Source organism: Lycium barbarum, chromosome 4, assembly GCF_019175385.1.
Source record: "Lycium barbarum isolate Lr01 chromosome 4, ASM1917538v2, whole genome shotgun sequence".
NCBI lineage: Eukaryota > Viridiplantae > Streptophyta > Magnoliopsida > Solanales > Solanaceae > Lycium > Lycium barbarum.
In genome coordinates this window covers 31,860,057-31,883,594 of record NC_083340.1, presented here as the reverse complement: position 1 = coordinate 31,883,594, position 23,538 = coordinate 31,860,057, and the positions used below count along the sequence as shown (strand labels likewise).

Below are 23,538 nucleotides of genomic sequence, written 5' to 3'. Positions count from 1 at the left end.
GTGAACTGTGTCCTGTTAAGCCTAATGGATAAATAGTGTGTAGGTGAACTGGTTTTGGGATAAAAATGGAGCTTGAATGCTAAGATTCAGTGGCAGAGTGAATAATCATAGAAAATCCTTTGTAATCTTTCATGTTGGCTGTCTCCCATAGGGTAAACTGATAACGGCTGGTTGTATAGTTGTTTTATTCTTATTTTTACATCTAGTTGCAATCCTAACATGCTTGAGGTCTAGGGTCACCATCCATGTATTCTTTTCCATTTGTTCAAACTTGATGGACATTTCAAAAGGTCATATCTATGGTATTTCTTGAAACTGAATCTTAACTGTACTTTGTTAATGTCAAAATTGCATCTGTCTTGTCATTTTCTGAGGTTTCATGGTTTTAAGTGTTGTTAAAATACCTGCTTTGATTCAAATATGCCATTGTCTCTATGTTGGGTTCATTGGATAGCCTCTTAAGCATGAAAATGTCAAAAGCATAGTTATTCCCCTTTGAACTGTCCTTATTCTTCTCTGATATTGCATTTTTTACATGAATCTTGCATATCCTTTTACTTATTACTACCATCATGTTAAAACTCAATTCCAAAGTATGTGAATCACTTTGTGTCACTTAGGTGTGCTTAGAATAACATCCAGCCTTTCCTGCCAGCACTACTAGGTGTTTTTTATATGTACTATTGTGTCTTGCAATAGTCAGTTAGACTCAAATAAGCCTGGTTTTGTATACTTAATTATGCCATACTTGTTTAGACTCCAACTTGTCCTGTTACATTACATTATGATCCTGCACACCCCCTTTGTGAATTCATTATGTGCTCTAGTTCAGGTTTTGTGCATTATATCTGTTCAGTTAAATTTGAAGCTTCCATGTGCCTTTCCTGCTCCTGCTGATTGCCATTACATGAATTGTTTTTGTGCAATCCCTTTAGGCATTAAGGCCTGCAACTTGCTTCCATCCATGCCATGATTATTTGTTTCATCTCAGTTTTGATTATAATACATCCAGACCTGCAATTTGCTTATAATTAGTCCATGCCTATATGTTTCAGTTCAGTTTTAATTATGTTGCATCAATGTGTATCAATGTATCATTGTTTGTGCCATGCCTATTTGGTTCAATGTTGCTCTGCTTATACTGCACCTATGTGTGTCAATTTATCCTTGTCTATGCCATGTTTATTTGTTTCAGTTCTGCTCGTCTATATATTGTATCTGTGTATGTTAATTCATTCTAGTCCACGCCATGCCTGTTTGTTTCTGTTTATTCTGATTATGCTATGACTGAATACACCAAACTGCTTCTATCTATAATAAGTTCATGCATGAATGTGGAATTCTGTTCTACTTATGGATATATTGACTAGGAAACTAAGGTAGTTTTTTGGGGTCCGGTCTTAAGCCTTTCCCTGGTATCCTGTCATGCCGGAGGTTTATGAAACTATCACACCCCAACCCTGGTGGGGCGTGATTGGCACCCGGCACCTTACGGGGCAGAGCGAACCAGGCTGTAACTCACATCGTCTATGTCTCGAATGGCAAAATAAGGCCAAGGTGGCCAACTATGAATATAATATCAGGCATAAGTATATGTACGATAGGCCCACGATGCCGACATAACAACTGACCAAGTAAGACTAGTTGTACACAAGAAACTGTCTGCAAAGCCTCTATGAACATGACTGAAGTATATTAGTCGGGACAGGGCCCCCGACATACCCGTAACATAAAAACACATATACAATCCCAGACTTGGCAATACTCTATAAAGAAGTGGAGCTCACCAATCAAAATTGGTACCTGGTAGCAGCCTACTGCGGAAAGTCCTCATCTCCTTTGTCTATACCTGCGGGCATGAACGCAGCGCCCCAAATAAAAGGACGTCAGTACGAATATTGTACTGAGTATGTAAGGCAAAAAATGTAACATAATAAGCATGTACTGTGATGAAGAAGGATAAGAATCAACCTGGCACTTCTGAGTTATCGATGTAAATCTAGTATACGTATATACATATATACCTCTTCATATTTTTGCAATCTCCACTAGGTCTTTATACCCTACCAAGGCTCTGGTTAACTTATTACCAAAACATTATCCGAACATATGTTGCGGCGTGCAACCTGTTCCATATATAATACATGTATCTCGATACCCTCGTATGCTTAACTATATATGTGTAAAACACTGTGGTTTTAATCTACTTATCATCATAGTACTAACTACCCAACTTATCGGTGCTCATACCTGTACCCTTCGTACAATCCTTATAGTCATGAAGGAAATCTGGAACTCATAAGCTAAACTGACTGACTGAATGCATCTATATGTCTGATTATCTGAACATATCTGTACGTTTCTGCTCACTGAAATTGCCTCTGAGGGCATATGATATGTATAGGTCATAGGGCCGAGGAACGTATGGCCCGATCCATATCCCATATAATAGTGCCGAAGAACGTGCGGCCCGATCCAGTGATATGCAAATGCAAGTGCTACGGTACGGGTAGACCGATTCAGTGCAATACAAGTGCTACGGTACGTGTAGCCCGATCCAGTGCTATGCAAATGCAAGTGCTACGGTACGGGTAGACCGATCCAGTGCAATACAAGTGCTACGGTACGTGTAGCCCGATCCAGTGCTATGCAAATGCAAGTGCTACGGAACGTGTAGCCCGATCCAGTGCAAGGCAAGTGCTACGGTACGTGTAGCCTGATCCAGTGCTATGCAAATGCAAGTGCTACGGTACGTGTAGCCCGATCTAGTGCAATGCAAGTGCAAGTGCAAGTGCAAGTGCTACGGCACGTGTAGCCCGATCAAAATATCCTTTATAACCCTTTTATATTCTTTTAGCGCTCATTCTTTATCTACTAGCTTCTATGCGCTTCTTATGGTCATCATTTATCCGTCAACACCTATATAGCCATATAAAACTCATAAGCACATTTCTGGGCCATTAAGACTTCTTCCCGCTTAACTAAACCTTAACCCAATCATGTCATGAAAACATCTAGAACTTGGACTTTGGAAATCTCTAGAATTGGAGGCATCATAAGAATTATGAGAATTATAGACTTCTAGCATTTCTATGAGTAAGAATCTTATAGATATCATATAGGGAATCATAACATAGGAATCATGCCTTTTGAAAGAAAAGTTTAACCTTAACATACCTGGAATCTCGCTTCTTGACTTTCCAACTTATCTCCTGACTCGCAATCTACATATAAAACCATTCATACTATCATTAGTCTCAGTGCCACACACTTGTCTTAAGCCTTTAACATAAAATCCTTTTAGAATCTGCCAAAATTCGGGCAGCATCTCCCCTGTTTATGTGCCTAGCCCGAAATCATAATATCAACAACCAACAACACAACAACAATATCAACATCAAACATCCCCCACTATGTTTTCCAAATTCCTCAACTAACCAACTTGTAACACGACTATTTAATAACTCTATCTTTGTACGTAAACCAAAATCAACATCAAAAGGGCAAGATTCATACCTTATTCTTACTAGGACAACAAAACCTTTAATATTAGTGTTGAATCTGAACCAACTCCGTCACAGAACAACACTATAAGCGCGACTACACGTTACCCGACCCTTGATTAATACTCCGCCACTTTAATCCGCTCACAAAATGATCCCTCAATGTTCTCTAGAGTCTCTCAAGTGCTTTTGGGGAAAAGAAATAGAGAAAATGAGGTTTAGGATCAGATTTTTCCCTTATATAGGGGGTCAAATTCGGGTCGGATCACTGTAGCAGTTTACTGTATAAATACTGTAGCAAGTCGGTTACTGTAGCACGTATTTCCGCTTTGTCAGCCGAACTTGTAACGTCTATAATTCTCTACTCCGGTATCCTATCGCCGAGCGGTTTGTTGTGTTGGAAACTAGACTCGATGAGCGGTTTGTTGCGTTAGAAACTAGACTCGACGAACTTCATTTTAGGCTTTTGGAACACCTTAAAACACTTCATGTGCCAAGAGATATTCTTTCCTCAAGTTAAGACAAAAAATTTCACACGAAACTTTACTCATCCTTTCTCCAAAGTCGTATTACTCCATTTCTTCCACTCATTTCCTTATAAAACCTTCCAGTATACCTTATATATATCCTTCACTCATTAAATATACTTAATAATGCTTGCTTATATTCCAAAGTGATTTTACTTAACCATAAATCAATGTACTTATGTTTCAAATTTGATAAGTGTTTCTTCGAAGATACGGGGTGTAACAGAAACTTCTTGGATCTTGTGCGGCATCAGGATTACGGAAGGTGACAACTCTCCCCTCTTACTACTTAAATCCCTACCAATAAAGCCTAGTAGCACAGTGCAGCTCTATTAATTGCATGACCCTTGAATGAATTTGAAATACATGCACTTGTATAGTTATACATGTGAGAAGTTCAGTAAATATAAATTAACCATGTCCCTTTCCTTTTTCCTCTTCTTCACCACATGGCCATTTGGGCCTAAGTACAAAGCCAACCTGTTGGGCAATTCCTCGCGTTATCTAGTCTGAGAAGAAAAAAATGGAAGCTAATATATATAACATGCATAGAAGGCCTAGCCATGGGTAAAAATGGCCAACTAGGGGCTTGGTACTCCCCTAGCCTCCCTCTGCCTTTACTTAATTATTTATGCTTTCTTTTGTTTTCAATTTTGTTGTAATTGTACTTGTAGAGCTTGTAAAAACTCTATTATAGTGGAATCTTTATGTTTTGAACAAGTCGTCTTAGGACAACGGTGCTTATGCCGTTTAGTTTGACTTCAGGTCCCCAACGACTTTAAAAATTTGAACTTAATACAAACGATTTTCAAGGTAAAAATGGCTAAATAAATGGATCATTTTAATACAAGTTAAAACAAGGGAAAGGGAAACATTTTTACGATGTTATGAACACTGGTACATTTTCTTAAACGAATCTGGACAAAATTTAATTTTTGAAGCAAAATACACTCTCTTTTTAACAAAATAAAAACTCAGCTTTCCTCCTCTTGGATTTAAAAGGCAAGAAATTAAAGTTTTTGGGTCGAGCCCCATGAAACAAAGTTCTGAAATAAAAATGCAAAATCAAATACTATGAATTATACTTGATCAGACCCTTTCAGAAAAAATGGGAAGTAAAATTAGATTTTTGTGGGCTGAGCCCAACACGATTTTTTTTTTGGGCTGAGCCCAGCACAAGTAAAAAAGATGATTTTATACCGGGCTTTAGGCCCAATTTTAAGAACGAAAATCAGCACTTTGTACACGTTTAATAAAAATATAACCTTTCATACTTACAAGTTAAAACCCGTATGAATCATTCGTATAAATACTACTTTTAGATAAAGACCTTCTGAAAACGTATTAAACGAATTAAGCCGAGCCATGTATGAGTCACGCATGAACAAAACTCATTTATCTCGCACTTAAAATAAATAAACTTTTCATATCTTTGCAAAACCACTACTATCTTTATATATAAAAGGAATTAGTTATATCTGAATATTATAGATCCGAATCTAAATATCCTACATGTAAAGGGAATATATTCAATATGATATGCAAAATAACAGACTTTATAATACGGGAATAAAAAACTAAATGAACAGTTCATGCACATACTCATACATTGGAATTCGAAGATCAACCATATAGTACAAATCCTTAATACTAGGGTGCTTAAGCCCTTCCTTAAGGGATCACTAGAACCTTACCTAGAACTTTGGATTACGAAGGATCTTTTAAGGTGTATGAATGAACCATTCAAAACTGATTTTCCTAATTTACTAAAAATTAGGTTGCGACTCTTTTAAAACAAAGTCTGAAAGAGCACCAACAAGTTCGAAGTAGCTTTCCAAGCACTAACTCCGCCCGCGAAATGTGAACCGTAACAATCATGGCTTAGAGCACCTGGCTAGTAAGAGGAGGAAGGGGATGATGGCGAGGGTGGTGGGGATAGACTTAGGCCTCGAGGTATCCTAAAGTCTACTACATGTGAGACCCATTCTAAAGTTGTATAGTTTATGTAGATAATATATCTTTTGTGTATATATTTCTTAATGGTAAATATTATCTTTAGTGTTTATTATCTTTTATTGTCAACTCGTGTGAAATCCTAAATTAGTGATAATAAAAACAATGGACATATTCCAAATAAATTTATGTACTAACTAAAAAGTAACACGCTTAAATCTAAATCCTAAAAAATATAACACTTAAACCTAATGATAACAAGTTTCAAACTTACTTCGGGCACTTTACAACCCCTAAAACAACAATCCGAACTATTAGGTATTCTTGATGTATTGAGTCTACGTCATTGTTCGCATAAAAAAAATCGGATTCTATTTAAAATATCGACGTTCCGGAATCTTTAGATATGACTAATCTTCGGCAAAATTATAAAAATAGAGTGAAAATATAGAGTGAAACAAGTGTTGGAAATTTTAGTAACCTTTTTTAACGCAGCAATTTCTTGCGTTAAAAGAAAGTAGTCCTTTAAAGCAGCATGAATAGTTTGGTAACAAAGTTTTATCTTGGGGTATTTTGGTTGGGTCATTTGGGTTCCGGACTCTATATAAAATCATGCTATAACGTTACTTTCAAGATTTTGCTGCAAAGCTAACGCAAACTAAGTTTAAAAGCAGTTTAACCCTCCAAATTCCACCACATTTTGCATTTACAACTTATTCTTTCATCTTTATCTTTTCAACACAAATGAAATGAGGGATAGAGTTGACAGAGGAGTCATCACCTTGTAGAAATATAAAGAGTTAGCTGCCTAGGATATAGATATGGCTACTGATACCAAATCTATGAATATGCGACTTTTGTAGGACAAAAAAAAAATTGAACCAAACTAACATAAAAAAAAAAAGCATAAGTAGGTTTCACGCACTAATTTAGTGCGTGAAAGGACCAAACTGCAAAAATAAGAGTTTGGCCTTTCACGCACGAAATTTGTGCGTGAATGAGCCCAACAAAACATTAACCTCAATAGGATACTTTTTGATAAAGTATGAACATGTCAGAGTTACAATGTTTTAGAGAGAATATATTACTAGAATAAAAATATTAAAGTTAAGATCAGAGAGAGAATAAAAAAATGACTAATAAGCTGACACAACCAATTTGACAACCGCCACCCTCCACCTCCAGCCGGCCGCCCTCCGCCGCCTTCTCTTGCTCCTTAATTCGGGTCCGGAACCAAAATGCCCTCAAAAAAATCACTTTGAACCAAAATACCCCGACAAAAAAAAAAAGTTACCAAAGTACCTTTAGCGCAGTAAAATACTGCGCTATAGCTCTTCACGGAGACGGAGCCGTTAAGTGCTATAGCGCAGTATTTTACTGCGTTATAGAAGTAGTTTTCTATAACGCAGTAAAATACTGCGTTATAGAAACAGTACCAAAAAAAAAATGTATAACGCAGTAAAATACTGCGTTATAGAAACAGTACCAAAAAAAAATTGGCCAACTTTATTTTTTACAACACTTAGTATTATTTTCCTTACTTTGACCAATGATTAGTCCTATGTCAAGACTCCGAAACGTCAATATTTTATATAGAACCTGATATTTTTTTCTGCGTACAATAATGTAGGCTCAATACATCAAGGATACGTAAACGTTCGGATCGTCATTTTAGGGGTTGAAAAGGTGCCCGAAATAAGTTTTGTTTGTAAACTTTAGGTTTAAGTGTTCTATATACATAGACGTCCATTTTTATTTGAAGACTTGTTGTCATTAGCTTAAGGTTTTTTATTTTAGGGTTTATAGTACGCAGAAAAAAATATCAGGTTCTGTATAAAATATTGACGTTTCGGAATCTTGACACGACTAATCATTGGTCAAAGTATGAAAAAAACACTAAGTGTTGCAAAAAATAAAGTTGGCCAATTATTATTTTTTTGGAACTGTTTCTATAACGCAGTATTTTACTGCGTTATAGATTTTTTTTTTTTGATACAGTTTCTATAACGCATTATTTTACTACGTTATAGAAAACTGCTTTTATAACGCAGTAAATACTGCGCTATAGCACTTAACGGCTCCATCTCCGTGAAGTGCTATAGCGCAGTATTTTACTACGCTAAAGGTACTTTGGTAACTTTTTTTTGTTAGGGTATTTTGGTTCAAAGTGATTTTTTTGGGGGTATTTTGATTCGGGACTCCCTTAATTCCCCCCTAATGTGCTAGTGGTCCACATAAAACAACACCTATGATTTATATAAATTCTCTCTCTTATGTGTTTAAGTAAAGTTTATTTGTCAGTATTCCCTATTTCTTGTCAGCTCAGAGTTTGTTGAACTGAAAATTATGGCTTCTTTGCTTTATTTGTTGAGACGAGATTGAACATACAGAACAGAACATAAACCTTACCTCCTCGATTAATATTTTGTTGGGCTCATTCACGCACAAATTTCGCGCGTGAAAGGCCAAGCTCTTAGTTTTGCAGTTTGGTCCTTTCACGCACTAAATTAGTGCGTGAAACCTACTTATGTTTTTTTTTTTTTTTGTATTAGTTTGGTTCTAACTTTTTTTTTTGTCCTACAAAAGTCACGGACTCCCAAATCTATTGCATGTAGTGAAAGGTCAAATCAAACAGTAGCAATCAAAGTTGGGTCATCATTAAAGCCTAAGATTAATTCATCTTTCATCAAGAAAAAAGTTGCTGAGAGCTGTTTCAACTTTACTCTCTCTTAAACTTGAGATGCCCTTCAAGAAAGATTGTAATATCTTTTTGCTTCTAAGTTTTTCAAGATTTCACTTTTCCTTTGTTATTTTTATCTGGTTGTGTGAGATTCTTGTTAATGTTGGTTTTTCACGTGAAGCAATTATTTAGCTTGTGGATAAATTCATGCATTTGTTGCATTTTCAACACTATTTTTCTGTAAAAATTGAAACTGATAACCACAATATTAGGTAACAATTGAATTTATAAGTGGTTTAAAGGATATGTGATTTGATTTGCTATAGAACGGGAAAATAAAAGTAATGAAATACAAATTGCAAATAAAAGAGTAAGAAATAGCCTTATACTTGGACGGACAGGCCGGCCCGAAGCTTAGATCTGCTCGGACCAAACTGTGAGAACTTTTATTATTTGATACTTGACAAAACTGTGAGAATAAGACAATGGTGTAATCGTGTGGAAGGCGGTGAAAAACTGATGGAGGAGGAAGATTTACTCTCCTCCCTATTTATAGTAGAAGAATTTACATTATACAAGGTAACTAAATCAATTTAAGATAAAGATCCCCGAAATCTCGGGTTTGACAACTGTTCACTACGTTGTGCGGAGGAAAATCTGCAACGGGCCGGATTTTCTGCAACTTCGTTAGCTGTGGGTGCATTCCTCCGGAAATTGTCGGGTCCGAATGTCTCTATCCGGTTCAGCCAAGCTCTTCTATTCTTGCTTCTTATTCTGGGTTTGGATCATCGAACCTCGTGTCAGGGCTATCGACCCCGGTTTTTACCGTATACAGATAGTCCCTCTATTTTTTGGAGGAAAGTATTAACTTTGGGAAATGAATCTGGATAAAGCCGAGTAGTATGTACCTAGCTGTCTTGGAAAAGACATTCCATCAATCCTACACTCTGACCGATGCCAGTTCATCATTATTATAGCCACCTAATTAGGCTCGATAATCCACCCCTCGTCAGGACTTTTAAACCCTTCAACTTTTGTACTCCCACTATATAAAGCACATGCCATATATTTTCTTTTTACCATGCACTTTGAACAAAAACCCTAAACCTCATCTTTTCAAAAACCCTTGCTTGCAACTGCCTAGTTCTAAATTCTCTTCTGAGTTCCGAACTTTTCTTGAACCTTTATTTTCCATCGCTTGACGCTACGCTTTCTTCTTAGCCATGACTTCTCTACCGTTGTTAACTCAAAGTGCGGATCACCCTTCATCACCACCACATTCACCGCTATTGTCAGCGACCGGAGCGATCAGCCCAGAGGAGGAGTTGGAGTTCCTTGCTGCGGACATTGTCCCCGCCGATTTCAAATATGCAAACAACTGCAAAGTATCTTCTCACCTAGATTCTGTGGAAAAATTCGAAGCCTTCATTGATGCCGTCACTATCCCCACAGTTCGGAATGACTGTAACTTCGGTATGGACGTTGATGTCCGCCCTGTTAAAAGTGGGGTAAGAATCAGCCACCATGTTGCTGGTTATTCGATGGCCTACACCTACCCTTTTTCTATTGGGTTTTCTCTTCCTATTCACTAAGTGATCGAGGACTTCTTTCGTCGATACTGTGTTTGTGTTGGCCAAATTGCTCCGCAGATTTGGAGGCTTGTGTATTGCCTCGAAATTTTGGCCAATGTAGCTGGGGTTTCTTTTACCCTCGACCAATTGATCCATATCTATGTTCCTCGGGTAATCGAGGGGGCATAGTTCATTTGCTTCCTCGTGGGAATCGGGGCCTCATAGACCCGGAGAATGATTATGATAGGGGATGGCTACATCGGTTCGTATTCGTACGGACCAACTCCATCATTCTCTATTCGTAGATTTCCCAGAAACATGGAATCCAACCCCGAATCTAGTCGAACCCGATCTCGTAATTACCATCTTCAAATGGGTAGTTGCACTTTTGGACGCCTCTCGTGACGTGGGCCGTTCTTGGAGGAGCATGGCACCCAAAGGGTAGAAAGGCAAAAACCATGGTAAATTTCAATCTGCTAGAGGAATTCCTTGTTAGTTTTTCCATTCTATATTCTAACTTCGAACCTTTAGTTTTTAAGGCTTCCTACGAAAAGGTTATCTTTAAAAGGAAAAAACATTATCGAAGAGGATGCCGAGGATGTTACTGAGGGAAAAAAGACAACGGCTGCACTGGCGAAGACATACAGACAGAGAGTCCCTTCGAGCTCTTCGGCTATTCCTTCAGGGATAGGTTCTCGGGTTAGATCACACCATATTTTGCGGACTCGAAGGGAAATTTCTTGGGGTAGACCACCTCCAGTGATTGTTCTAGATGAGGAGGATCCTCTAGAGCTAAACAACCTTGGTTCGGCTATTTAAGATCACCATCCTGAAGCCATTTAGCCGATGAATGATTTTGTTGAAGCGCTTGAGGGTACGGACCGAAGTTCTCAACCTTTTCTTTTCTATACCGGATCGGACTTTCTTCCCATTTCTAGTTTAGGACCATAAGTTAAGTCATTTTGTTTTGTGAAACTAATGTAACCGTGAAATTTGGATACCTGTTTACAAAATGTAGTGGAAGAAGTTTCTTTTGGATCAACTTGAACTTATTTGGTTTATGAATTTTTTTTTTCACTCGAGTGTAGTTGGCTTTTACTTTCCATACGGAGCTTTCTCTTCGTTTATGCCTTCGGTATGTCGAACTTATGGATATCTTATCCTGTAAGTTTCGAAATAAGCGGGAAAATCAAACTTCTTGTCAACTGTCACGTCGTTCTGTCTTCGGCCACATGTGGCTTTACTATTGGCCGACCCTTTGGTTATCTAATCAATGTGTTTCCGCCATTATGACTCCTCGCTTATAAATAGTTCAAACTCCTTCACTTTTCTATTTACAACTTCCAAAAATTACTCTTCGATTTTAACTTGTGTTCTTCTTCATTTGAGAAGCAAAAACCACCACCGGAATCTTCAAATCTTTCATCGAAATTACTAAATTGTTCATCAGAACCTTCATCGGAATCTTCATCCCCCTTGTCGGAAACTTCATCTTGTTCTTGACTTTTCACCAAATCTTCAAATCTTTATACAAATCTTCAAATCTTCATTTTCTTCACTATACCTTTATCATAAATGGTTCGAAGCTCAGTATCCTCTTCTCATGAAGCTTCTCCGATGGGATCTCCCCGGCACCGGGGTAAGGACGTCATTCCTACGATATACCACTTCGACTCTGAATTCGAGGTCGAAAAGCCTTTGAAAGGTAACAACGACGATCGGTGTTATGATGTTCGGTGTTATCCCTCCGCAATCGACGCTACTCTTATTCCCAAGGTCCGTTCGAAAAGCGGTTGGACATATCGTCCCAAAGAGATTATAATCTCGGGACCCGACGACGACATCACCACTTATGTGGAAGGGTATTCATCCGTTTATACTTACCTTTTTACCTTTAAACTTGACCTTCCGATTGATGAGGTCATTCTTGATATGTGTAAGATATATAATTTATGCCTTGCACAAATTGGGCCGAACATTTGGCGGATCGTTACAGGCATCCGTTTTTTGGCTAACAACGCCAATCTCCCTTTTACTTTACATCATCTGATCCGTCTTTATTCTCCCCGAATTTTTCACGGCAGGATTGTGAAGCTTACGAAATGTGGTAAGTACCTGATCCTTTTAAGCGTGGACGAAACAAAAGATTGTGGTTGGCTCGAATGCTTCGTTTAGGTCAAGACTGAGGACATCATTCCTCGAGAATACCTTCCCTTCCCCGAGAAGCGAAACAAAGCCCGTAAGTTCTCTCGGTGTCTCTTATTTCTGTTACATTATAAGTAATTTACTTTCCTAATTTCCCTCCTTTCCTTTTCCTCTTTCAGCAAGAGTGTGGCTACCGAATACTATATCCAGTTTTGAGAGGTGGGTGGATGACATAATGGCACAGCATCCCCATGAAATTCATACTTGGAGAGACCTCTCCGCAGGCAAGTGGGTAGCAAAAAACCACGGTGAGCCTTATATTTATTTTTCGCACTTTTTCGATTTTACCTCGTAGTCTTTATCAGTGACTAACCGTGTGTCATGCAGGCCTGAAGAGGGGTAAAGTTACCTTGAGGCCTGAGCCGGAGGATGCTCCCCCGGTGACCGAAGAAATGTTTGATTTGGCCAGTGTGGATCAAGTTGTTACCGAGGCTACAAGGAGCCGAAAACGGAGTAGATCCTCCAAGCCTTCATCGAGCCCAAAAAAGAAGAAAACTACTCAGACTCGGACGCTGAGAGACGTTCCCGAGGGTGATATTCTCATGAAGTCCATTGGTGCGAGCACGGGCGCTGCCACCGACATCAGAGCAAGTGGCACTCCGGTTATTACAACGGAAAAAAATATGGCCGAGGTGATCCAACAGAATGCTGAGGGTGGCGATGCGCAGCCCTCCTACTTGCCGGTCCTTGATTTGTCAGGCTCCACAGTCCCAAAGGGTCCTATTTTAATAGAGGACGAACTACCTCCAGCCGAAGCAGCCGGAACAACTTCCTCCTTTCCTCTCGAGCAGAAGGAATTCGAAGGTATGTTCGATGTCGATGCCTCTACTCCTACTGCCATTGCAAATCCTATAGGATTTAATTTGCCTATTCCTCAAAGGCAAAAGAGGCCTTTTAAGGCCACCGAATCAGGTTCTCGGCCTCACCTCGTTGATACTTTTCCAGCCCCAAGTGTTAAGCCGAATGAGACATGGTCCATTGTGGTCACTGTCTCTACGGACACACAGTTCATGTCCTAGCCGGTTGAATCACCAGTTATCTTCAGCCCCTTGCGTCCGATGAGGACTGAGAAAAAATGGACCAAGTCTTGTGGCAATGTCTCTTCAACGAGAGTATGCATTCAGCCAATCGGGTATGTTCGACATCCTTAGCTTTGATTTCATTTTGTAATTTCTACTTATGCCTAACCTGAATTTTCCTTTTTTTCCCCAGTCTATCCTTTTACAACATGAGGGTTTCCTTCGATGTACGAGGGAGAATGCCAGGCTGCGTAACTAGTTTGAAGATGTTCGAGGCCAGCTGGATGCATAAGGTTGAGAGACCAAAAGGTTCAAGATCCAATTGCAGCAAAAGAAGGATCAGTGGCTTTCAGTGGGTGACCCCTCAGTACTTAAGACCGAGCTTATGACCGCCAAGAAGGGCATGTTTAAGGCCGAAAATGACCTGGCAGACCTGCTTGAAAGGTATACCATTCTTTCGGTGGACACGCGGAAGCTCGAGGTAGTACTTGAGGAAGAGACGACTGCCGATGCTAATCTGCGGTAAGAGCTTGATACTGCTAAAGCTGAGATTGTCCGTCTTCCTGCCAACCGTGATCATGAAAAAGATCGCTCGAGGGTCTATCAAGAGAAGTACGATGCCCAGGCCAGGTCTGCTGAGGGTCTCAAAGACTAACTCGAAGAGGCAAACCGAGATCTGAGTGTGCTTTCTCAGGAGGATGCCGGGATGATGACCCAGATTCAGCAGGCCTTGTCTGAGCGAGACTAGATTAAGGCCCAAGTCGATGCCGATGTCAAATTCGTTGTTGACCGTTCCACTCTGCGAGCAGAAAATATGAAATGAAAGACCCGGGTGCTTACCCTCAAAGAAGTTCAGCACGACATCGAGGACATCGTGAGAAAATTGTTCAGGCCGAGGAGGTAGAGGTTCGGATCTATAAAGCTTTCTTGGGCAACAGTTCGGAAGAAAAGGCTGCCACTTCTGAGGATTTAGATTCCGAGGAGGAGGAATAGATATGCCCTTAGGAAAGAAAATTTTTATCTTTCTTTTGTTTGTAAATTTTTGTTGAGGCCGGTATTTAGCCTTATGAAAATATATTTTGGATGTGCTAATATATTTTAGAAGTGTGCCTTACCGAAGTCTTTGAAAACATCGTCTACTTAATGTTTATTTGAACGAGGTGTGCTCATGCTGATAACTCATTCAAATGTAGACTCGAGCGCGACTTCGGCCGATATTTGCACAAGTTAGTTTGTTTCAAGGTAAATCACCTACTGAGAACAAACGAGTTCTGTACCTAGGTTGGCAACTTATGTATATTTTATGCTCGTGAATTCGGACATCTCCTAATCACTTTGGGCTAGGTTCATTTTGGACCTTTTAAGGCTTTGTGAATGAGTCGGACTCAATTCGCTTAGAATTTGCTTGAGCCGAACCCTTATTTTATCCGCAGATTGACTTCGATAGTTCCTTGTTTGTGGTCCCTTGTTCAGGGTTGTTTATGAACTTAGGAGCATAACAGACTTACGATGTGGTGTGGATATTTTGCGAACAGTAATATGCGCAAAGTTTAAACCGAAGTGCTCTTCTCATTTCACAAACTTGTATGGTACAATTGCCAAGTGGCATTCAGATTTTTGTCGTAACAAACTTAACTATCCGGGCACGACTCATTCGGTCGTTTGGCCCTTACAACTAATCTTAATGTGGGAACTTTCAAAGAAACAATAGTTGATCCGACCTCATTGGGCTTACATGATACAATCGATTTGGCCTCGTTGGGCTTATAATATGATAGTCCCCTAGTGCTTGTGTTCCAAGTATGAGAAGAGAAACATTGTCATTGATACCAAGCAGTCCCTGGTCCTAGCACATGGCTATTCTGAAGTAATATGTTGTACGTTGTTGCCTCGTTAAAAATCTTGCCGGAAAACCCACATCGGGACAAAATCGAGCTAAGGAAAAAAAGAGTACAACGCGTGTTTTCACGTCTAACTCTAATTTTCATAATTTCATTTGGGTTTTTCTCCTGCAGTGATCAAAATAGGTAAGTTAAAAAGAATTCACGAAGGGGGTTTGGGTCGTACCTTAGCAATAGTATCTCTTTAAGTGTGCTATGTTCCAATTGTTTAACAATTATTGGCCATCCTCTGATGCGAGTTGGTACGATCCTTTGTTGATTATACCGATCACTTTGTACGGTTCTTCCCAATTCGGACCAAGTTTCCCCTCATTAGGGTCTTTTGTGTGTAATGTGACCTTTCGAAGGACCAAGTCCTTGATCTGGAAATGTCGAAGATTGGTTCTTTGGTTGTAATTGTCACACCCCTTTTTTGGGCCCCGCGCGATAACACACAGGGGTTTTTATTTGTTTAAGGGTTTTTCCATTTGAAGTGACGATTTTGAATAGGGATTATTTATTTACAGAGTTGTCACTTGGAATTGAGTTTTGGTGTTCCAAGTTACCTTATTGAATCCCTAGTCAAAAGGAAATGACTCTTTATTTTTGGTCCGCAAAAACAAAAGACCGGGTAAGGAATTCTGTTGATCGGGGAGAAACAAAAGACCGGGTAAGGAATTCTGTTGACCGGGGAGAAGGTGTTAGGCATTCCCCGAGTCCCGTGGTTCTAGCATGATCGCTTTTATCGACTTATACTTGGTTATAATTAATTCTTGGATAAAACGTGTTTTAATTGTTTAAGCTTAGGAGCGTGTATGCACGCAAAGTCTTTCATTAATTATAAATTAGAGTGTCAAGAAGCGAGGTGGCCCACATGACTTTTCTTTAATTATATGCATTTAACCAAAGAACAGGTCTGTCCACATGGTCAACACAATTATTATTAGTGTCAAGAAATGGGATGGCCCACATGACTTTTCTTTTATTATATACATTTAACCAAAGAACGGGTCTGTCCACGTGATTAACACAATTATTATTAGAGTGTCAAGGAACGGGATGGCCTACATGACTTTTCTTTAATTATATGGATTTAACCAAGGAACGGGTCTATCCACATGGTCAACACAATTATATTAGAGTGTCAAGAAACGGGATGACCCACATGACTTTTCTTTAATTATATGCATTTAACCAAGGAACGGGTTTGTCCACATGGTCAACATAATTACAAACTCGTCTAATTTTCCTAACGTCGAATAATATATCCAAATATTTGCCTACAAATTAAGGAGCTTAGATGTGTTTCTGATGCCCAACTAGCAAATACAAAACAAAAGGAAAATGTTTTCAAGTCCAAATAAATGGGGACAATAAATCAAGGGACTTTAACTAGATCTTTTTAATGAACAAAATTTACACTAAAATCAAGACTAAAATGAAACGTGCTTCAAAGAGATAAATAGTAAGTAAATACCACCATGTCCAACAACAGTAATATAAGACGAACTAAATCCAAGCAAAGTAAAAACATCTACGTGGAAACTACATTAAATAAATACTACAACAACAACAACAACAACAATAATAATAATAATAATAATAATAATAATAATAATAATAGAGGAACTAGTACGTTATTCATCATGCATTTAATCACAAGAAACAAACCAGCAATTAACGATCCCTTCTTTTCATGTTTAAACCAATTTATCCTACTCCTCAAGTTAATCATAATAATCCCAGAACTGGTCAATTCATTCCTTTAATTAGATTATTCTTAACTCAATTTGAATTAACCAATTACATTCCAAAAATATTGAAACAAAAAACGTAATGTTTAACCAGTGTTTTAAAAGGCGGGGGCATAAGGCGGGGTGTTTTACATACGCCTCGACGAGGCGTAAGCCTCGAGGCACGGGGCGTAAGCCCCATGGGTATTTAATTTTTAGTATTTCTTAAAATAATATAATTACAATAAATATTTTTAAATAGGTAAAATTACATTAAAAAATAAAAGAAAACTATAAATAAATGAAATATATATATATATATATGTGTGTGTGTGTGTGTGTGTGTGTGAGAGAGAGAGAGAGAGAGCGCGCGCTTGATCCTCACAAAAAAATGATCAAAACTCATTATACACCGCTTATAACTTGTAATTATATATAACATAATTTTACAAGTATAACCAATACAATGAAATAAAAGCTATTATGAAATGCAAAACAATTCTAACATTTTAACTTTCAAACACGGAAAAAAACACAGTTTCTTAAAACACTATTACTATCATACTATTCATTTTATCTCCCTATAAGCAAATAATCAATAAAATTTATCAATATTACAATTAAAACATAACTTCTTCATGAACAAAAAATAAAATTATATGATAATTCTGATACATAGGACTTATGACCAATGACAAGTGAAAATGTACAATTCCGCTATGTGTTTTTTTAAAAAAAAAAAAATAAGTGATATTCACCCTCACGACGTTCTCAAATAGTAAATATCCAATACTACGACTTGTTATATGAGTTACACCCAATCTTCTATTTCTATAAATGAAAAACTATTAAGTATCATTATTTTGTTAAACAATTATGAGGGTGAATGATTTTAATTAAGGAATTTAAAATATAATTTGTGTAAGAACTGTTAGGCGAGCCCTGGGCGTTGGGCGTTAGGCGTGTTTAGGGCGTACGGTTGGGCGATTAGGGCGTAAGCCTCATATGAACTAAGCCCCGCACGTTAACCCCATGATATTTTGTCACTGCCCTGCCCCGAGACGAGCCCCGGAGCCAGTCCGGACACTGCCTTTTAAAACAATGTGTTTAACCACATAAATCAAAATGCCAACTAAACAGTTGCTATGCCCAAAGGGACTATCAGACACATATGACTATATTCATGTGGAAACAAAAAAAAAATTAATAAAAATAGAGGAAAAGAGTTGGACCTTCAATTGCAGAAAATTTCGTCAATACATAAAAACCAAGAACACTCAAGGCTCACGCACAAAAATGAACCGTGACTAGAGCTCCAACCAAACGACCTCGCCGACTCGACCCTATTCTCCCTCCGTTTAGATCTGAGCATCTGGGGTCAAGGTGGTGTTGTTTTCGTTTGCGATGAACTGGAGTTAAATGGTGCGTTAAGGATAGGGAACTTAAAGGAGACAACACTTTTGTTGGTGGGTGTTAGGATGGCTTCAACGGTGGTTCATGTTGTTTGGTCGCTGGCTTTGTGTGAAGAGGAAGGAGCTGTGACTGATAGCTAGTAGGTCTACATGGTATTTGAGGTGGTTGATTAGTGTTTTGGGGTGGTGTTGAGGTGGAAAGGTGATGCCTTTCAACGACGAAAGGCTGGACTCTTCTATTCTATTCCTCTTGTATAAATTGCTAGATGCGGCTGATTATTGCCTAGGTGTGTGGTTTTTTTTTTTTTTTTTTTTTGTGTAAGCTGCGGCTGATTGTGAATAGGTGTAGGTTCTAGGCATATTATTTAGGTCATAGTCTTTATATATGTTGTGCATAGATACATGAAAAAGACTTTGGGTAATCAGCCTTGAAAAGAGTTTTCTCTTCTTCTTTTTTTTTAAATGGAAAAAGGCAATTTTATTTTTTTATTGTTTTGTTGTTATTTTAAGAAAAAATGCATAAAAAGGTGCATGTGATATGTGTGTGTGGATGCGGTATTAAAATTGAGTGGTGAAATCACATATAATTAACAAGTGAGAATATAAAATATACTACTACTAAATTAAAATAGCAAGATAAAATATGTACTTACTCTATATTTATTTATTAAAACTTTTAACTTGGAAATTAAACTAAAAATAGATAACATATTTTCGGACATTTTATTTCTTTTTGTATTACTAAAAAAACGAAACTAAACATATATCCTAAAAAGGTGATTCTATTTTTGTGATTTTCGAATATTCAAATAAGACCTACTAAACCAAATAAAATCAAATAAAATGTCCAGACCATATTTAAAGGAAAATTTAGATACTAGAAGGTGAAATACCCCGGGGAGGTTCAAAAATCACGTGTCTATAGTAATACCTGCACATCCGTTGTTTTTGAGCGGCCAACCAGACTAACGCTGCCTCGCGTAGTTCTTCTGTTAAATCGAGTTTTACTACCATAGCTTCATCGTTTGACTCTTTAGTGGCGTATTGGAATCTTAGGCTCGGCTTCCTGACTTCAACGGGGATCAGAGCCTCCGCTTCATATACCAAGGAAAATGACATTTCACCGGTGCTTGACTTCAATGTAGTTTTATACGCCCATTTCTTTCCACCAACCTTTGGATTCATCCAACCACTTCATTAAGTTCTAAATGATAGTCTTGTTCGTTGATTCTGCCTGTCCGTTTGCACTCGGATGATATGGGGTGGACATTATCTTTTTGATCTTCAGGCCCTCGAGGAAGTTATTAACTTTGTTACCTATAAATTTTCGGCCATTATCACAGGTGATCTCAGTTGGGATGCCGAACCGATATGATGTGATCTCATATCAAGTTGATAACCTCCTTTTCACGTATCTTTTTGAAGGCCTGCGCTTCAACCTATTTAGAAAAATAGTCAGTCATAAACAAAATGAAACGAGCCTTACCTGGTGCCCAAGGTGAGGGCCGACAATGTCCATTCTCCATTTCATGAATGGCCATGGGGACAATACTGGATGAAGCAATTCTCCTAGCTGATGGAACATAGGAGCGTGTCTTTGACATCATCACACTTTCGAATGAAATTCTTCGCGTCTTCCTCCATATGATCCCAGTAATAACTGGCTCGAATCAACCTTCGAACTAACAATTCAGCCTCGGAGTGATTGTCACAGGTTCCTTCATGGACTTCGCGCATTGTGTAGTCCGTCTCTCCGGGTCCCAAACACCTGGCTAAAGGACCGTAAAACGAACGCCGATATAGTTTTCTTTCGATCAAGCTGTATCTTGCTACTTTAGTCCTAAGAGATTGTGACTCTTTAGGGTCCACTGGTAATTTTCCCTCCGCCAGATAGTCTATGAACTTGTTCCGCCAGTCCCAAGTTAAACTTGTCATGTTAACTTCGGCGTGGCTGCTTTCAACGACGGAGTTCATTAATTGGATCACAGTACCCGAGTTAAATTCCTCCGTTCCGACCGAGGAGCCCAGGTTTGCCAATGCATCTGCCTCGGTGTTTTGTTCCCTCGGCATATGCTGCATAGTCCATTCTTTGAATCGGTGTAGAACTAGCTGTATCTTCTCTAAGTATTTCTGCATCCGATCATCCTTCACATCGAACACCCCGTTTACTTGATTCACGACCAAGAGTGAGTCACATTTTACTTCAATGATTTCTGCGCCCAAACTCCTAGACAACTCCAAAGCTGCAATCATAGCCTCATAGTCAGCTTCATTGTTAGTCAATTTTAAAGTTCTTATGGACTGCTGAATGATATCCCCTGCAGGGGCTTTAAGTACAATACCGAGCCCAGTTCCTTTTACATTGGTGGCTCCATGCGTATATAAGGTCCAAATTCCCGAGGTTTTACTCGAGGTTAAAAGAAGTTCTTTCTCTATCTCGGGCACCATTGCGGAGGTAAAATCTGCCACGAAGTCCGCCAAAATTTAGGACTTATAGTCGTTTGGGGCTTGTATTCGATGTCATATTCGCTGGCTTCGACTGCCCATTTTGCCAACCTATCGGATAATTCTGGTTTATGCATAATGTTTTTAATGGGTAAGTCATTACTACGCAGATAGGGTGACATTGAAAATAAGGTTTTAACTTTCTAGATACATTTAATAAAGCTAAGACTAATTTTCTAGGTGGGGGTAGCGTTTCTCCGCATCCCCTAAAGTTCTACTAACATAATAAATCAGAAATTGCGTACCCTCTTCTTCTCGGAACAGTACTCCACTTACTGTGACTTCGGACATTGCCAGATATAAGTACAACTACTCGTCTGACTTTGGTGTATGCAATAGAGGCGGGCTCGATAAATACCTTTTCAATTCTTTTAGGGCCAGCTGACACTTCGGTGTCCATACGAAGTCATTTTTCTTTTTGGCAACAAGAAAAATCGGTGGCTTTTATCTGAAGATCGAGAGATGAATCTGCTTAAGGCTGCGATCCTTCCGGTCAGTCTCTACACCCTTTTTACGTTCTCGACTACCCGGATATCCTCGATGGCCTTGATCTTATCCGGGTTAATTTTGATTCCTCGATTTGACACCATGAAGCCCAGGAACATACCCGAACCTACTCTGAAGGCGCACTTCTTCGGGTTCAGCTTCATGTTATACTTGTATAGTATGTTGAAGGTCTCCTGCAAATGCTTTAAATGGTCCTCTATTTCCAAGGACTTAACTAGCATATCATCAATACAAACCTCCATTGTTTTACCTACTTGTTTTTTGAACATTTTGTTTACTAGGCGTTGATAAGTAGCACCGACAATTTTTAACCCGAACGACATGACGCTGTAATAGTAAATTTCATACTTTGGTATAAAAGAAGTTTTTCATGATCTTCCGGGTTCATTCGGATCTGGTTGTAACCGGAATAAGCGTCAAGAATGTTTCATATCGCATGGCCAGCTATCGCATCAATCATACGATCGATGTTAGGCAAAGGGAAAGAATCCTTCGGGCATGCTTTATTCAAATCTTTATAATCTACACACATTCTAAACTTTTTACCTTTTTTGGGTACAACCACTACGTTAGCTAACCAATCCGGGTATTTAACCTCCCGGATGGATCCTATTTTTAATAACTTTGTTACCTCTTCCTTGATGAATTTATATTTGACCTCAGCCATCGGTCTCCGCTTCTGCTTAACTGGGAAAATTTTCGATCAAGGCTCAGCCGGTGAGTGGTCACTCTGAGTGGAATACCTGTCTTATCTAAATGGGACCATCCAAAATAATCGGCATTAGCTTGAAGAAATTTGATTAATTTACTCCTGAGCTTCGAGAATAACCCCGTGCCCAGGTATACCTTTCTATATGTTAGATGGATGAACAGAATGACTTGCTAAAGTTCTTCTACCATTGATTTTGTGGCGTCCAAATCATCGGCTAGTACAAATGATCTAGGAACTCCGAAGTCGTCCTTTTCCATGTCCATCTTTTCTTCCCCTTCGAATCTAGCGGGATCCGTGTCCTGTGATTACTATGTAGTGTTTTCTACTTTATCCGTGTCCTCGGCATCCTCGGGGGCTTTCTGTGATGTTTGAATAGCTTCTTCAACTGCGAACATCTCCTTTGTTGCAGGTTACTCTCCATTAATGATTTTTACCCCTTCTGAGGTTGAGAATTTTAACATTTGGTGCAAGGTCGAAGGCATCGCCCTCATGATGTGTAACCGCGGTCTTCCGAGCAAGGCGTTATATCTCATTTCTCTGTTGATGACATAGAACTTTGTGTGCTGAATTATACCGGCTGCATTCACCGTTAATTTAATCTCGCCTTTTGTAGTTTCGCATGCCATATTGAATCTGTTTAGAACATGGGCCGCAGGTACGATCTGATCTAACAGTCCCAACTGCTCCACTACCTTCCATCGGATAATATTGGTTGAGATACCTGGATCAATCAAAATACGTTTCACATGACTTTTGTTAATAACGACATAAATTACCAAAGCATCATTGTGGGGTTGAATGATGCCCTCTGCGTCTTCATCACTGAAGGAGATAAATCCATCTGGTACATAGTCCCTAGTTCTTTTTTCTCGGGTGATTGAGAACTTTTTCCCCTTCATCATCGATCCCGGGGTGTTTCCACTTCCCCAATGATCATGTTGATCACATATTAGGGTTGATTCATTTCGCTCATTTTGCTGGGTTCCCGATTCTTGAAATGATTCTTTTCTCGCTCACTTAGGAATTCTCCAAGATGATCATTCTTTAGTAATCGTGCCACTTCATCCCTTAGTCCTTTACAATCTTCGGTTCGGTGCCCGTATGTTCCGTGAAACTCACATATCAGGTTTAGATCTCGTTGTGAGGGGTCTATTCGTACCGGCCTTGGCCATCTCACACCCTCAATGCGACCGATCGCAGCTACAATGGCTGCCGAGTCGACATTGAATTTGTGTTTGGATAATTTCAGACTTTCACCGGTGCCGGACCCCCCAACGGATCTATTTCTGAATTGTAAACCCCTGCTCCCCAAACCGCGATCGCTTCGTCTG

At 39.0% G+C, this 23,538-nt stretch overlaps 1 long non-coding RNA gene across 1 annotated transcript; it reads right to left on the bottom strand.

The window, feature by feature from the left end:
• Window positions 1-1,532: 1,532 nt before the first annotated feature.
• LOC132635811 (uncharacterized) lies at window positions 1,533-19,212 on the bottom strand. Its single transcript, XR_009580754.1, has 2 exons — window positions 18,304-19,212; window positions 1,533-1,849 (listed from the first exon to the last, which is right to left on the bottom strand). It is a non-coding gene; the product is annotated as an uncharacterized LOC132635811 (long non-coding RNA).
• Between the last annotated feature and the right edge of the window lie 4,326 nt (window positions 19,213-23,538).